This window comes from Triticum dicoccoides, chromosome 6A (genome assembly GCF_002162155.2).
Source record: "Triticum dicoccoides isolate Atlit2015 ecotype Zavitan chromosome 6A, WEW_v2.0, whole genome shotgun sequence".
NCBI classification, from domain to species: Eukaryota; Viridiplantae; Streptophyta; class Magnoliopsida; order Poales; family Poaceae; genus Triticum; species Triticum dicoccoides.
In genome coordinates this window covers 342,044,824-342,058,582 of record NC_041390.1, presented here as the reverse complement: position 1 = coordinate 342,058,582, position 13,759 = coordinate 342,044,824, and positions in this window count along the sequence as shown.

The following is a 13,759-nucleotide window of genomic DNA, read 5'->3' as shown; positions in this document are numbered from 1 at the left end:
GGGCTGGGAATGCAACGCGGACTCGCGTGCCGCTGATCCCACAGCCCCTCATGTGCAGTCTCAGTGTCTCGGGCGGGTCCACTTCCATCGCGCGCGCAAACGGAGCTGGAAGCCGGAGGCGACGACGAGGCGCCCGGCGCAGCCTGACGAAGAACTCGCAAGGGTCGTCCCCTATATGGACCGCCGTGGGGGGAGGAGCTGCCGGCGGAGGTGAAGCTGACGCGCCGCCCTGTCCGCCTCTTCCCCGAGCGCCTCGACCTCGTCCTCGACCTCGTCCGCGACCTCGCCCCCTCCCTCTTCTCCTTATGGCTGGCTCTGCCACCACGGGCGCGGAAGAGGGAGAGATGCGCTGTCTGGCGGCAACCCTCGCCGCCACCGATGAAGGGCCTGAGTTCCCTTTCTCCATGGCAGATGGGAGAAAGGGGAGCAGAAGCTGAAGAAAGGAGAAGATGAGAGAGTGCAGGTTTCTGTGCTCCCATCCCGCTCTTTATAAAGGAGCGAGGTGGGGATCGGCCGCCCCGCTCAGCGAATCAAGACACGGGAAGGGCAGGGAGTCGGGGCCAACCCGCTCGCGACGGCCCAGTTTCCCACTCCACCGTCCATGACCCCAAGCGCATGGGAGCCGCGTGGCGGGGATGCAGAACCAAGGCGACAGATGAGGCGGCCTCGCTCCGCCCCGTGAACGCGGGGAGTGGACATCCCGAAAACCGCGTGCCGGCCCCGTCCAGTAAATGCACCACGCCCCCACACCTGCCTTCGTTTAGGGAGGAGGGCGTGAATCGTCCCCATCATCGTGGCCTGACGCATGCTCGGGGGGCTTAGCCCCACGCACGCCACCCACGATCTCTCCCACGACGCCGCGTTTGACGCGTGCCGTTCTGGGCGTGCGCGGTGGGAGCGGAGTTAGATTCTGCGTGACCTAGGCCGCGCGTGCCCGTGCACTGTTTTGGGCCTGGCCCAACAGCGCTCGGCATCGTGTATGGCCCAGGCCCGGGGGCTCCTGTCGGTGTACTAGAGTAGGGGTACCCTATTACCCCGAACTCGTGCACGGGCAGTTGCAGCGCCCCGCAACAAGGCTTGCCGGGTGACCGCCAGGACCCTCCGTGGTTCCCTTGAAGACCATTCAAGAACAAAGTACTCAAACCAAGGCCCCGGCAAGAGGAGCTTGCCGGGAAGGCCAACCAAGGCCCCGGCAAGAGGAGCTTGCCGGGAAGAGACAAGACCCCGACAAGAGGAGCTTGCCGGGAGGGCCACTCAAGACATACCAAGAAAGCTTGCCGCGACGCGCCCTGCGTCCCGGCAAGATCCGGCGAGCGACAAGCTTCCGGACACGACAAGACGACAGCCGCGGCAAGGAGCTTGCCGTGGGAAACCCCCACTTCGTGCCCGCGCTCCAGCTTACCTGCTAACGTGTCGCTCTGGGACTCTCCCAAGCACACGTGGCGGGAGGCCGTGCAGCTAGGGGTACGTGGTGGCAAGCGGAGATGAAGAGAAGCCCATCGTGGCAAACAGTGGCACTCCTAACGGTCACCTTTTGCACTGTTTAGGAGACTCAGACAGGCATTTAATGCCTTTGTCCCCTGCCGTCAGAGTTAGGTAGGGCGCACTGTATCCACAGTAGCGGTAGCTGCACCTACCGCATCTTTTTCCATTTTTACCCTTCTTGTCTACGTTGCCCCCTGTCGGTGACCCCTTGAGAGTATAAAAGGAGGCCCAAGCGCAACGTAGGGGAGGAAAAAGAGGGAAAATTCGGCCAGTTCGGCTCGTTCAACACCAGGAACACTCTCACGCTCAGTCTGGCAGCGTCCATCGCTCCTGAGCAAGAATCCAATATACACAAACAAGCAGCAGTAGGGTTTTACGCATCCGTGCGGCCCGAAGCTGGGTAAAATCGCCCGCGTGCACTGCCTCGATCCGCTCTTTGTGCGCTCTCCGCCCCCCACCGAACCGAAAGGGGCCCTGTCCCCATAGGTGTTGGCGGGAATCAACATCGCCCCCGACACAACCTCAATTCCATTTTTTGTAATCTTCTTTTATAAACTAAACTAGTGATAAAACAAGAAACTAAAAGATTCGGTTGCAAGATCTAAATATATAACTTCAAGCACTAACCTCCCCGGCAATGGCGCCAGAAAAGAGCTTCGTTGACGGGATGTGAGTGTCGCTTACCTAGCCTCCCTGGCAACGGCGCCAGAAAAGAGCTTGGTGTCTACTACACAACCTTCTTTTTGTGGACTCGTGTTGGGCCTCCAAGCGCAGAGTTTTGTAGGACAGTAGCAAATTTCCCTCAAGTCGATTACCTAAGGTTTATCAATCCGTGGGAGGCGTAGGATGAAGATGGTCTCTCTCAAATAACCCTGCAACCAAATAACAAAGAGTCTCTTGTGTCCCCAACACACCCAATACAATGGTAAATTGTATAGGTGCACTTGTTCGGCGAAGAGATGGTGATACAAGTGCAATATGGATAGTAGATATTGGTTTTTGTAATCTGAAAATATAAACATGGCAAGGTAACTGGTAACAAAAGTGAGCGAAAACGGTATTGCAATGCTTAGAAACAAGGCCCGGTGTTCATACTTTCACTATTGCAAGTTTTCTCAACAATGATAACATAATTAGATCATATAACAATCCCTCAACATGCAACAGAGAGTCACTCCAAAGTCACTAATAGCGGAGAATAAAAGAAGAGATTATTGTAGGGTACGAAACCACTTCAAAGTTATTCCTTCTGATCGATCTATTGGGCTATTCCTATAAGTGTCACAAACAGCCCTAGAGTTCTGTAGCGACCTGATCCCAATGGACCATAGTCTCTGTGCTTAAGTGTCATCCCTGGATCGGTATTGCTGACACACACAGTACTCGAAGATTTATTGCAGAGTTCAATCACACACTTATTACATCGAGTGTCTCAAATAGAGTACTTGTTACAATAATATGGCTGAAGGCCATCTAAAATAGATAACTGCGGAAGCTTCAAAGATAAATGAGTCCATCCAACTCCACGGCTAAACTGAGTGCATGACAACGACCTATCGCACCTTACCCTTCATCTGAAAACTCTGCAACATGATATGTTGCAGCCGTGTAGGTCAGCACATGGAATATGCTGGAAAGATAACACCGTAGAAAAATGAACAAATAACAGCTATCACTACATGCATATTTGGTTGGTGGAGGCTCTATGGTTATCATTTGCATAAAGCTAATTTTTCCTTACAACAAAGGAATATATTTTATTTAACTACAAAGTTTTATAAAATTATTGAGAAGGTACCCCCAACTCAATCCCAAATTAATATTAATAACCCAACAATTTCATTAAGTAAAGTGATGAGATCAAAATAATAATTCAAGTACCAAATACTCAAGATGTCCATAACCGGGGACACGACTAACCATGATTAGTTTATACACTCTGTAGAGGTTTGCGCACTTTTCCCAACAAGACTCGATCTCCTCCGTTGTATTTCTCACACTGCATGATGTTTGAGAAACGGATGACCGAGACACAGTCTTTCTGAAGAGGTCACCTTAACCGATAGATAGGCCGGTACACCTACAATCCCCTACATCTGCTAGCCCGTCATAGAAAGGATTCCCACAACTTACTCAACTATGCCAGAGCCCATAATGGCTTGTGGCTGCACACAGAAGTTTCTAGCATAAATAATCTGATGATCCCTTTGAGCCTGGGTGGCATTCCATAGGATGATCACACGGGTACCCCGGGATCTCCTTGGACAACACTGGATTCCCTAGGTGCCCATAACCAATCCACCTAGATGTGTATTAAAGTAGCCACCTTAGGTTTCCCTTAGTTATTATCTCTCACAGCTTGCATGAAATCTCACATACCAAACCACGTCTACAAGCATAGCAAAACAGTATAAACACAACGTATAATACCCGGGGTTGATAAAAGACAATAGGTTCCTACCTCATAACTACCTTCCAACACCCACATGTTATCAAATCCTATTCATGCAATGTTTGAGGGTTTAAACTAATGTATAAAAACTAGGTAATAAAGGGATATGATCAAAGTGTTACTTGCCTTGCTGACGATCGGAAAATCCTAGAGATTTGTAGTAGCAAGCCTCGCACTCCGGAAATTCTATCGTGAACAAACAATAGCATACATAAGCACTCCAGCATAAGATGCCAAGGTAAAACCAAAAGAAAAGATCTAAACAGAAAGTTCAAGTGAAGAGCTTCGATTTGCAAAAAGAATCAATCAAATCGGAGACGAAACTCAAACTATGATCAAAAGAAGTTCAAATTCAAATATGTTTGAAACCAAATTTAAATTTTTAAAATCATGTTCAAGTTGTTTATCTGGACAGAGGGTAACAAGATGAAGATTCTGGCATTGCTTTCACTGGATTTTGATAAACGAGCAAAAAGTATTGAGGGTTTGAAGATCAGGGACTAATCTACGATAAAAATAATTATAGATGAGTCCCTGGCTGAAAATTAAACTAAAAAAGAAAAATCTAACGAACGAACATTCTCTATTAGAAACTAACGAACGAACTCATTCGTTAAAAGAACAAACTGGGTGAACGTTCGCTATTTAACAAAACCAACAAAATAAACCGATCTAATGCGCATAACTGAAAAAGGGGCTGGTTTTACAGTTTTATACCGGTTCAAGGGAAAAGACCGGCGGCGGCGGCGTACTCCGATGCGGGCGGCGAGTGGCGGCGATGGGGAGGTGCGGCGCGGGCGGTGGCGTCGGCAGCGGCAGCGGGGTGGTGCGGCTTGGGCGGCAGCGGCGGCGGCTTGGGCGGCGGGGCGACAGCTTGGGTGGCAGGACAGCTCGGTGAGGAGAGGGGGGTGGCGGCGCTATTTAAAGGGGCCCGGGGTTCTGGCTTGGCTTGGGGGAGGGGGCGCGAGGTGAAGGTGGAGTCGGAGTCCGCACGGACTCCGGCGGCGTGCGGGAGCCGGTCTCCCGTGGCTCGGGAAGGCGTTGGCGGGGGCCTGGGCCGGCTGGGCTTTAGCCCAGCTGGTCTGAATAGTTTTTTTTAAATCACCATAGAGAAAAATCCAAAATAAAATAAATAAAAATCCTAAAATCCCAAAAATAATTTTAGGGTCCTCTCCTAATATTTATGACTACGTGAACATTTTTCTTGGCTAAACTGCAATTTTTAAAAATGCAATCTTTCCCTAATTTAACCGAATAAAATCTCAAATAAAATTCAAATAAAAATATATTTTTATTCAAAATTAATTTTCCACTATTTCCTCTGTTTTGAAGAAGTCGTATTATCTTGTCTCATAATTTTATTTATTTTGAAATAATTGGAAAAATAATTTCAAATAAAAATCACCTTGATCCAATTTACCAATTTTGAAAAATTCAAAATGGAATTTTATGAAAACCTCCAACTCTCTCACATGGTACTTGAGTTGCTTAACGTCTCTAGGATCAAAATGTCCAAATAAACCAAATTCAAAATGCTCAAAATATGGATGCATATGATGACCTAATGATCAACATCCAAATTGAATATTGGGTTGGTACAAACCTACCCCCTTAAGATGAATCTTACCCTCGAGATTCGCGTTGGCTAGCAAATAGGTGTGGATGGTCTTTTCATAGGTCTTCTTCTCGCTCCCAGGTGGCTTCTTCCTCAGTATGGTGACTCCGCTGAACTTTGCAAAACTTGATGACCTTGCTGTGTGTAACTCGGCTGGCAGTCTTGAGAATCTTGACGGGTTTCTCCTCGTAGGTTAGGTCACTCTCCAACTGAATTGATTCCAGGGGCACTATATCTCTTAGAGGAATATTGGGCATCTCTGCATGGCACTTCTTCAACTGGGAAACGTGAAACACAACATGAACTCCTAACAATCATTCGGTTAACTCCAACTTATAGGCCAATTCTCCCATACGTTCCAAAACTCTATAAGGTCCTAAAAATCTTGGGGATAACTTTCCTTTGACTCCAAATCATTCAACTCCTCGAAGTGGTGACACACGGAGATATGCTCTGTCTCCGATTTCATAGGCTACCTTCAGCCTATCTTCAGCCTATCGCATATCAACTTAACCTTCTCTTCAGACTCTCTGATTAAATCTGGTTCGAACAACTGACGGTCTCCAACTTCATCCCACATTAATGGTGTCCTACAACTCCTTCCATACAAAGCTTCAAAAGGGGCCATCTTCAAACTAGCTTGGTAGTTGTTGTTATATGAGAACTCGGCATAAGGCAAATTATCGTCCAAACTAGATCCATAATCTAGCGCACAAGCTTTCAACATGTCCTCCAGAATCTGACTGACTCTCTCAGTCTGTCCATCTGTCTGCGGATGAAAGGATGTACTGAACACTAGCCTGGTACCCAAAGTTTGGTGTAACTAATTCCAAAACTTCGAAGTAAACTGTGTACCTCTATCTGATATTATGGTCCTCGGAACTCCATGCACACATACGATCCCGGTCATATATATCTTGGCCAGCTTCACGCTTGTAGAAGTGGTTTTCACGGGGATAAAGTGAGCCACTTTGGTCAAGCGGGTCCTAGGTAATCCGGTGATGAAATCCATGACAAGTTTCTCCCACTTCCATTCGGGTATCGGCATAGGCTGAAGTAATCCTACTGGCTTCTGGTGTTCTGCCTTAACTCTCTAACATATGTCACATACTACTACATACTCGCAAATATCCTTCTTCATAACTGTCCACCAGAAATGTTCCTTTAAATCCAAATACATCTTGGTGTTTCCGGGGTGAATCGAGTACGGCAAGCCATGGGCTTCCTGAAGTATTAACTTCCTGATCTCTGAATCATTGGGCACATAAATACGATGCTCAAACCATAAAGTTTCGTGTTCATCCTCACGAAAACCGTTGGCCTTTCCTTTATTCATCTTCTCCTTGATCTCCGCAATTTCCTTAACAGTCTTTTGGGCTTCCCGAATCTTTCCCAACAACGTGGACTAAACTTCCAATGCTGCAACAAAACCTCTCGGAACTATCTCCATTCGAAGTTCTCTGAGATCGTCGGCTAACTCCTGAGTTAATCCTCCGGTTACGAGAGTATTAACATAACTCTTGCGGCTCAAAGTGTCTGCTACTACATTGGCCTTTCCTGGATGATAATGCAGCTTCATATCATAATCATTTATGAGCTCCAACCATCTCCTCTACCTGAGATTTAGCTCCTTCTGTGTGAAGATGTACTTCAAACTCTTATGGTTTGTGTATACATCACAATGGTTTCCAATAAGAAAATGTCTCCAGGTCTTGAGCGCATGCACTATGGCTACTAACTCCAAATCATGTGTGGCATAATTCAATTCATGAGGTCAAAGCTGACGTGAGGCATATGAAACAACTCTTCCATCTTCTATAAGTACACCCCCAAGCTCCTGGCGAGAAGCATCACAATATACTTGGAAATACTTGCGTATATCCGGAAGAATTAGCACTGGGGCTATAACTAAACGTTTCTTCAACTCCTAAAAACTAGCCTCACATTCTTCGGTCCATTTGAACTTGTTGTCCTTCTTAAATAACTCCGTCATGGGCTTCGCGCTCTTGGAAAAATTCTTAATGAATCTCCTGTAATATCCTATGAGTCCAAGAAAATTGCGTATCTCTCCAACTAAGGTGGGTGCCAACCATTCAGTGACAGACTGAACCTTGGAAGGGTCTACTGCTATACCTTCTCCTGATATAACATGTCCGAGAAATCCAACTTCCTTCAACCAAAACTCTCATTTGCTGAACTTGACATATAGGTGATGTTCCCTAAGCTTCTCGAGAACTAAGCACAAATGTTCCTTGTGTTCTTCTTCATTCTTCGAGTATACCAATATATCATCAATGAACACCACAACAAACTTATCCAAGAACTTCATGAATACCTTATTCATCATACTCATAAAGTAGGCAGGGGGTTAGTCAAACCAAAAGACATGACAGTGTACTCATATAACACGTACCTTGTGGTAAAAGCTGTCTTAGGTATATCCTGTTCTCGGATCTTCAGCTGGTGGTATCCTGATAGACAATCAATCTTGGAGAATACGTTAGCTCCCTGCAGTTGGTCAAACAAATCATTGATCATTGGTAGTGGGTATTTGTTCTTGATAGTCACCTCATTCAGTGCACGATAATCCACAACCATTCTCAAAGATCCAGCCTTCTTCTCAACTAAGAGCATTAGGGCTCGCCACGGTGGTGAACTTGGTCGAATATAACCTTTCTCCAATAACTCCTTAATCTATTTCTTAATTTCCTCCAGATCATTTGCGAGCATCCGATACAATCTCTTCGATATTGGTCAGGTGCTTGGTAACAGCTCTATCAAAAATTCTATATCTCGATCTGGTGGCATGCCTGGTAGTTCCTTCGGGAATATGTTGGGATAATCCTTCACAACTGGCACTTCCTCCTAAACAACTCCCGAAAGTGAATTTACTTGAGTCCTCCTTGGCACATGCCTAGACACATAGTTGATCCTTTTTTCCCTCTAGGTGGTGAGAAGAATTGACTTACTAACATAATCGATATTGCCTCCGTACATCGATAGCCATTCCATGCCTAGTATCACATCCAATCCTTGTGACTCTAAAATTATTAGGTCTGAGGGGAAAACATGCCTACCTATGGTCAATGGCAAATGAAAACATCCTCTGCTAGCCATATACTCCGCTCCAGGTGAGCTTACTAACATAGGTGTCTTAAGGGCTACGGTGGGCAACTTAAACTTATCCGCAAATCCCCTTGATATGTATGAATGCGATGCACTAGTGTCAAAAAAGACAATAGTTGTAAATGACTTAATCAAAAACTTACCAATAACTGCATCGAGCTGCTCTTCAACTTCCTCCATGTTGACGTGGTTCACTTTCCCTCTTCTTTCCGGAGCTTCCATTTCCATTAACATTATTTACCTCAGAACAATCATTGGCGTAGTGTCCAGTCTTCCCGCACTTGAAATAGGTAAGATGGCTTAGATCCTTCTTGGCGGGTGTTGCCGAGTTGGAACGGCTCCGACTGTTGTTTCCTCCATTCCCATTCCCATTCTTAGGGCCACTATGGTTATGTGAACTTCCTCCATTGTGAGAATGGCCTCCATGGTTATGATGGGTATGTCCTCCCGAGTTCAGGGTAAAACGAGGCTTATGCTGAGCTCCAGAGTTGTACTTCCCATGTCCATAGTTTCGTTTGCGGTTCTCTATCTACTGTTGCTTACCTTCAATCGTAAGAGCCCTGTCTACCAGCTCCTAGTAGTTGGCGAATGTTTCCACCATCAACTGCATACTCAGCTCGTCATTCAGCCCCTCCATAAACTTCTCCTGCTTCGCGACATCTGTGGCCACATCATTTGGGGCGTACCGAGCTAACTTGCTGAACTCATCCATGTACTGCACCATAATATGATTTCCCTAGCGTAAGTTGTTAAACTCATGCTTCTTCATGCTCATAGCTCCAGCTGAGACATGTGAAGTGCGGAAGACCTGCTGAAACTGATCCCAAGTAACCTTGGCTACTGGGAAAGTGGCGGTGTAGTTTTCCCAACATGAGGTTGCGGGTCCATCCAGTTGATGTGCGGCAAAGTTCACCTTCTGAGCATCTGTGCAACCTGCGGTGGTTAGCTCCCTTCCAATCTTGTGGAGCCAATCATCAGCAACAATCGGCTCGATGCTACTAGAGAACACCGGCGGATTCAACCTTAGAAAGCGGGCTAAGTTGTCAACTTGGGGTGGTGGAGGTGGGTTGTTGTTGTTGTTATTGTTGTTGTTGCCTTGGTTCTGGACTAGCAACTGCATCAAGGCGTTTTGCTGTTGGATCAACTGAGTGAGCTCCGGTGGAAAGGCGAATGCGGGGTCATGTCTCGGAGGCATCTAATAGGTTTAGAGGGGTGAGAATAGAATAGAGTGAGGTCTAAAGAGATATTTCACTACCCAAATGCACATGAGACAAACACATTCATTTCACACCACTCAATTCAAACAAGATTCATACAATCGATTTAAGCTACCGTTACAAAATCTGTGGACTATTATTATATACATGGAAGAATTCTAATAGTAATATGGTAGTCGACTAGAAATTTTGATCGGTGGAAGACTCCATAATATCTGCTCCAGCTTCGTCTTCATAATCATCATCGCTGTCGGGATCGGAGTCTGTGTTTTCTAGTATGATGTAATCTTCTGAACGAATGTCCACTCCAGGTTCGGGATCCCCCATGAATATCCCTAGCTTCTTCTTTAGGTCTTCATTCTTTTCCAGTAGTATAACAATTTCTTCTTCATAACCATCGCATGTAGACTTGAGTTCCTCTTCTAGCTCCATGTTCCGGGTCATCACCTTCTTCGTGTCTATCATCTTGGCGCACATCTGGTTCTCGTAGCATCGAATGTGCTGGTTCAACTCCTGTATGTAGGCTGCAATGGATCTATCCTTCCTGGTGCGAATCATCTCCCATTGCTCATCTCGGTGTCCACATATCTAGTAGATGGTGTCCTTAAGATCCTGGTTGTACACATCGCCTATGCGTCCAATTGCGATGTGGGCGGCCATGCTCTTTCCTAGACTCCAAGTTGGTGCATCAAAGGAAAACTTGATGGGCTTGATAACTGGAGCGAATGTCCTTCTTGGAACACGAAATTGAATCGGCCAACACTCATCCTTCGGTAAAGTGGCAGTGAAGGTTTCGGTGAAGCTTGGTATGCCAATGTTCAGGTACCTAGTTACTTCCTTCAAGTGTTGTCTGAAAGGGGTGTCGTCATCCGGTTGAGTGAACTTGTTCCTTGGGTCCTCCATCTTGTGTCTTTTTCCTAGTGGTCGTGTCCTACAGTCAGCGTGTGCTCTGATACCATCTTGTAGCGACCTGATCCCAATGGACCGTAGTATCTGTGCTTAAGTGTCATCCCTGGATCGCTATTGCTGACACACACAATACTCGAGGATTTATTGCAGAGTTTAATCACATACGTATTACATCGAGTGTCTCAAATAGAGTACTTATTACAATAATATGACTGAAGGCCATCTAAAATAGATAACTACAAAAGCTTCGAAGATAAATGAGTCCATCCAACTCCACGGCAAAACTAAGTGCATGACAATGACCTATCATACCTTACTCTTCGTCCGAAAACTCTGCAACATGAAACGTTGCAGCCGTGTAGGTCCGCACATGGAATATGCTGGCAAGATAACACCATAGAGAAATGAACAAATAACAGCTATCACTACATGCATATTTGGCTGGTGGAGGCTCTATGGTTATCATTTGCATAAAGCTAATTTTTTCCGACAACAAAAGAATATATTTTATTTAACTACAAAGTTTGATAAAATTATTAAGAAGGTACCGCCCAACTAAATCCCAAATTAACATTAATAACCCAACAATTTCATTAAGTAAAGTGATGAGATCAACATAATAATTCAAGTACTAGATACTCAAGATGTCCATAACTGGGGACACGACTAACCATGATTAGTTTATACACTCTGCAGAGGTCTGCGCACTTTTCCCCACAATACTTGATCTCCTTCATTGTATTTCTCGCATTGCATGATGTTTGAGAAACGGATGACCGAGACACAGTCTTTCCGAAGAGGTCACCTTAACCGATAGATAGGCCGGTACACCTACAATCCCCTACATCTGCTAGCCCATCGTGGAAAGGATTCCCACAACTTACTCAACTATGCCAGAGCCCATAATGGCTTTTGGATGCACACAGAAGTTTCTAGCATGAATAATCTTACGATCCCTTAGAGCATGGGTGGCATGCCATAGGATGATCACACGGGCCGGGATCTCCTTGGACAACACTGGATTCCCCAGGTGCCCACAACCAATCCACCCAGATGTGTATTAAAGTAGCCACCTTAGGTTTCCCTTAGTTATTATCTCTCACAGCCTGCATGAAATCTCACATACCAAACCACGTCTACGAGCATAGCAAAACAGTACAAACACAACGTATAATACCCAGGGTTGATAAAAGACAATAGGTTCCTACCTCATCAACTACTTCCCAACACCCACATGTTATCAAATCCTACTCATGCAATGTTTGAGGGTTGAAACTAATGCATAAAAACTGGGTAATAAATGGATATGATCAAAGTGTTACTTGCCTTGCTAACGATCAGAAAACCCTAGAGATTTGTAGTAGCCAGCCTTGCACTCTGGAAATTCTATCGTGAACAAACAATAGCATACATAAGAACCCAATCCTAAGATGCAAATTTAAAACCAAAAGAAAAGATCTTAACAGAAAGTTCAAGTGAAGATCTTCGATTTGCAAAAAGAATCAATCGAATCGGAGTTACGAAACTCAAACTACGAACAAAAGAAGTTCGAATTCAAATCTGTTTGAAAGCAAATTTTCAATTTTCAAAATCATGTTCAAGTTGTTTATCTGGATGGAGGGGAACAAGACGAAGATTCTGGCATTGGTTTCACTGAATTTGGATAAACAAGCAAAAAGTAGTGAGGGTTTGAAGATCATGGACTAATCTGTGATGAAAATAATTATGGATGGGTCCCTGGCTGAAAATTAAACTAAAAAGGAAAAATCTAAAGAACGAACGTTTGCTAACAGAAACTAACGAACGAACTCGTTCGTTAAAAGAATGAACTGGGTGAACGTTCGCTATTTAACTAAACCAACAAAATAAATCGATCTAAGGCGCATAACCGAAAAAACCGGGGCGGGTTTTATGGTGTTATACCGGTTCAAGGGAAAAGACCGACGGTGGCGGCGGCTGATCTGTCTCCAACTTATCTATAATTTTTTATTGTTCCATGCTGTTTTATTATCAATCTTGGATGTTTTATAATCATTTTATAGTCATATATCAATTTTTTGGTACAAACCTATTGACATAGTGCCGAGTTCCAGTTCCTGTTTTTCCATGTTTTTTACATCGAGGGAATCAATATCAAACAGTGTCCAGATGGCACGAAACTTTACGATGATTTTTTATGGGCCAAAAGGAAGCAGATGGGCCCTGGTTGCACCTAGGGGTGCCCCGAGGGGGGCACAACCCACCAGGGCGCGCTAGGAGGCCCTGGCGTGCTCAGGTGGCTTGTGCCCAGCTCGGGTGCCCCCAGACCGCCTCTTTGCTCTATAAGTGCCCAAATATTCCCAAACCCCTAGGGGAGTCGACGAAATATTCATCCAGCCGCCACAGAGTCCTGAAACACCAGATCCAATCTAAACACCATCATGAAGGGGTTCACCACCTCCATTGGTGCCTCTCCGATGATGCGTGAGTAGTTCTTTGAAGACCTTCGGGTCCATAGTTAGTAGCTAGATGGCTTCATCTCTCTCTCTTGATCCTCAATACAATGGTCTCTTGGAGATCCATATGATGTAACTCTTTTTGTGGTGTGTTTGTTGAGATCGATGAACTTCAAATTTATGATCAGGTCTATGTTTTTATATCCATGAAAGTATTTGAGTTTATTTGATCTCTTTTATGATGATCTCTTATAGCCTCATATTTCTTCTCTGATATTTGGGTTTTGTCTAGCCAACTCGCTCTATTTATCTTGCAATGGGAAGAGGTGCCCGGTAGTGGGTTCGATCTTACGGTGCTTGATCCCAGTGACAGAAAGGGAACCGACACATTTGTATCATTGCTACTAAGGATAAAAAGACGAGATCTATATCTACCACCATATAGATAAACGGATCTTGTCTACATCATGTCATCATTCTTATTGCATGAGTCGGTTTACTAATCTTGGACGTGATGCCT